The 4033-nt window shown below is 37.4% G+C and overlaps 1 non-coding gene across 1 annotated transcript; it reads right to left on the bottom strand.

The window, feature by feature from the left end:
- Nucleotides 1-1910: 1910 nt before the first annotated feature.
- Nucleotides 1911-1982, bottom strand: TRNAS-GGA (transfer RNA serine (anticodon GGA)). Its single transcript has one exon. It is a non-coding gene; the product is annotated as a tRNA-Ser (tRNA).
- Between the last annotated feature and the right edge of the window lie 2051 nt (nucleotides 1983-4033).

Raw genomic sequence — 4033 nt, forward strand, 5'->3', positions numbered from 1 at the left:
CCTAAATTGCAGGCAAATTCTTTACCATGCCTTTTCCTTTTTAAGAAACTATGGAGGGAAACTCTGACATCCAGCTCCCTGGCCCCACCCCCACCCAGTATCCCTGGCCCCAGCAACTCCATAGGTATGTGCCCCAAACCATCAAGGTAACAAAAAAATGCCCACAAGTTCCCAGGGGCACCTTAGGGAATGGGCTTCCCTGGTAGCTCAGCTGGTAAAGAACCCACCTGCAGTGCAGGAGACCTGGCTTTGATCTCTGGGTTGGGAAGATCCCCTGAAGAAGGGAAAGATTACCTACTCCAGTATTCTGGCCTGGAGAATTCCATGGACGGTATAGAGTTGGACACATCTGAGCAGCTTTCACTTTTATTTTCTTTACCATCTGAGCCACCAGGGAAGGACACTCATAGATAGAAGCAAGTACATATTCATTCTTTATAAACAGATTTAATAGAAGAAACAAAACACACATCTTAGCAACATTCATTTATTCAAATCCACAACAATTAAGCAATTGTTTCTCACATAAAAGACTTAATGAAGACAGACATGTGAAGTCCAGGGCCTATATCTCATCAGTCTGATCACCAGCTGGAGGTCCTGCACTCAACCATCTCCCTCCTTACTCTTCTGCTAGCACCTTGAGAGTCACTACAACTCCACCGGTTTTTCCCAAACTGCAGTCCAGTCCCTCCCCATCTGAATCTCCATCCCTGCACAGAAGAGGATGGACCACAGAGAAAAGGATCAGAGAAGTCAGGTCATCAACCCTCCCAACACAGCAGAGACAAAAGTATTTTAGAGATTCACCATCAGAGATTTGACAGATTCTTAGGTAGAGCATATTAGAAATCAATACCTATATCATGATGCTTTATACACATAATTCCATTTCCAGAACCGATCCTGGCAAGTACAAAGATATATGTGTTGGGAAGCGTCTCAGAACAATATTTATAACAGCAGGTAATCACATATAATTTAAGTAGGCAAACCTCAGGGTAGACTGAGTGATGTGTGTGTCTGTGTGTCTGTCTCTGTGTGTCTATATGTGTGTGTGTGACATGTAAGCTCCATGAGGTCCAGGGTTGCTTTGTTTCATTTCCTGCTGGTTTCTTAGTGCCTATTATGCATATTTATGTAGTTCCATAAATATGTGTTGAATAGATGAATGGAAATAATAGACTACTTTGCTGTCTTTAAAAACAAATTTAGGGATTTCTCTGGGGGTCCAGTGGTTAAGATTTTAGTTTCCAGTTTAATAGGTGTGAGTTCAATGCCTGGTCTGGGAACTAAGACCTCAAGTGTCGTACAACACCCAACAAAACAAAAAGCAGAAGCACTATTATAATAAAATTCAGTAAAGACTGAAAAAAAAGTGGCCCACATAAAAAATTATATATATATATATATATATATATATTTAAAAGACAAATGTAAAAAGACATGGATAATTGCTCAAGATGTAATTTCAAACACAAACAAAAAGGCAAAGTACAAAATCATTATGCAATTTGCAATTCCAATTAAAAAAAAATCAGTTGGAGAGAAAAGAAGGCTAGAAGAAAATAAACTAAATTTTAGCACCAGCAATTTCTAAGTGATGAAAGTATGAATGATCTTTATTTTCTTCTTTATTGATTTTAACTTCCCGATTTTAAAACTAGCACAAGTTACTTTAAAAAGAAAACAGAAAGCATCCCCCAAAATACCCTTTTTGATGACCTGCCATCAGCTTCTACATTTTATTTCCAAATGAAGTGATTCTAACCATGTTAAGGGGTCACTTGGTAAAACCTGGTGGAATGCTTTGCTTAAAAAGTGGATTCTAGCCTACCAGGCTCCTCCCTCCATGGGATTCTCCAGGCAAGAGTACTGGAGTGGGTTGCCAGTTCCTTCTCCAGGGGATCTTCCCAACCCAGGGATCGAACCCGGGTCTCCCGCATTCCAGGCAGACGCTTTAACCTCTGAGCCACCAGGGAGGCCCCATATATATATATATATATATTTAAAAGACAAATATAAAAAGACATGGATAATTGCTCAAGATGTAATTTCAAACAAAAACAAAAAGGCAAAATACAAAATCATAATGCAATTTGCAATTCCAATAAAAAATATCAGTTGGAGAGAAAAGAAGGCTAGAAGAAAATAAACTAAATTTTAGCACTGGCAGTTTCTAAGTGATGAAAGTATGAATGATCTTTATTTTCTTCTTTATTGATTTTAATTTCCAGATTTTAAAAGTAGCACAAGTTACTTTAAAAAGAAAACAGAAAGCATCCCCAAAAATACCCTTTTCTGATGACCTGCCATCAGCTTCTATATTTTATTTCCAAATGAAGTGATTCTAACCATGTTAAGGGGTCACTTGGTAAAACCTGGTGGAATGCTTTACTTAAAAAGTGGATTCATAACTACTCTTTATTGGCTTTTTAAAGCTTATTACCCACCCAAGATTATCTATTGACAGAGAGAAAAAATAAGGTAGAATTTACAGATATCAGCTGGATTTTAAAAATATATTTGACTTTGGGATGATGTCATTATTTTATATTATTTACTAAATAAATTTAAATCTATTTTCAAAAGCCATCCCTAAAAATCAAAAACAAATACAACAAATAAACTGGCACATCTAGTTGGTAGCATAATGACTCAAAGAGGAATCACACTAAGCTTTAAAACACAAAAATTTAACTATACATCCATAGAAGGATGTTCCTAAAGGACAAAAAGGAAAAGCCTAAAAAATTCTAAAAACATTTTCATGATGGTGATAGTGGCAGTCTTGTCCTGTGTTTTGAAAGATAAATCAGATAAGTATTCGGGTTGTGAGCTGAGATTTTTCAGCACAGCTGAAGGAAGCAAGATTAATGAGAGAGGAAAAGCCCGGTAGTGGACAGTGTGAGTTAGAAATATGAGGGTAAACTTGTGACTTATCTTTTAAAAAAAATACAGAGGTGGGAGGGAGGCTCAAAAGGGATAGTATAGTTATGACTGATTCTCATAACTGTACAACAGAAACCAACACAAGTAAAGCAATTATCTTCCAATTTTTTTTAAAAAAAGACAAATTGACTATATTCCCCATCAAAAAATATTTCCTAGTTCTATACACTGAAAAGGCCTAGAAACAAAGACCATGCTAGGAGTATGACTTCTCAGATTACAGCCTTCAAATTAAGTAGGGCTCCTTGAGAAATAGCTGGTTCCAATGTAAAAGATAAACCTGGAACATCTTATCCCACCAGAAACAAGGAAGCTGTCAAGACCATCAGGGTCTTGTCAAATGGACTCAGGAACTAACTTGAATAGGCTTCTGCTGGCTGAAAACAGAATGATTTAAACATCAACAAACATTATCGACTGCAATGGATTGAAATAGTAAATATCTAGACATTTATAATATGTTTTAAAAGGAACAGGTCTTCGCTCATGAACCTTGGCTATGTGTTAGGGAGCCAGCTCACTCCACAGGCATGAGTTTGAACAAACTCCGGGAGATGGAGATGGTGAAGGACAGGGAAGCTTGGAGTTCTGCAGTCCATGGAGTCACAAAGAGTCAGACACAACTTAGGGACTGAACAACAACAGTTCCAATAAAATTCTTGCACCAGAATAACCCAATAGTTAATGCGGGTAAGTTTCTTTCTTGAATTTTCCCAGTTTTAAGTGAATGACGTATGATTGAATCAGAACAGCCACTTTTTGCAATACTAATGAATTAATGAATGAATAAATCTAAACATAGATCATCAATGGCTGGTACACATCACCAATAAAAGAAGCTTCTTGATGGATAAAAGTGGTCTAGTCCAAAAAACTCCAAGAGATGGTGAAGGATAGAGAAGCCTGGCTTGCTGCAGTCCATGGGGCCACAGAGAGTCAGATACAATAGGGCAACTGTGCAGCTACAACAGTCCATAAAAAGGAAGAAAAGAAAGGAAAAAGAATCAATTCTGAATCTGATCGAACATTTAGATCTGCCAATTTATAAAGAAGGAAATGGCAACCCACTCCAGTACTCTTG

The sequence above is a fragment of the Budorcas taxicolor genome, chromosome 11, assembly GCF_023091745.1.
Source record: "Budorcas taxicolor isolate Tak-1 chromosome 11, Takin1.1, whole genome shotgun sequence".
Lineage (NCBI taxonomy): Eukaryota > Metazoa > Chordata > Mammalia > Artiodactyla > Bovidae > Budorcas > Budorcas taxicolor.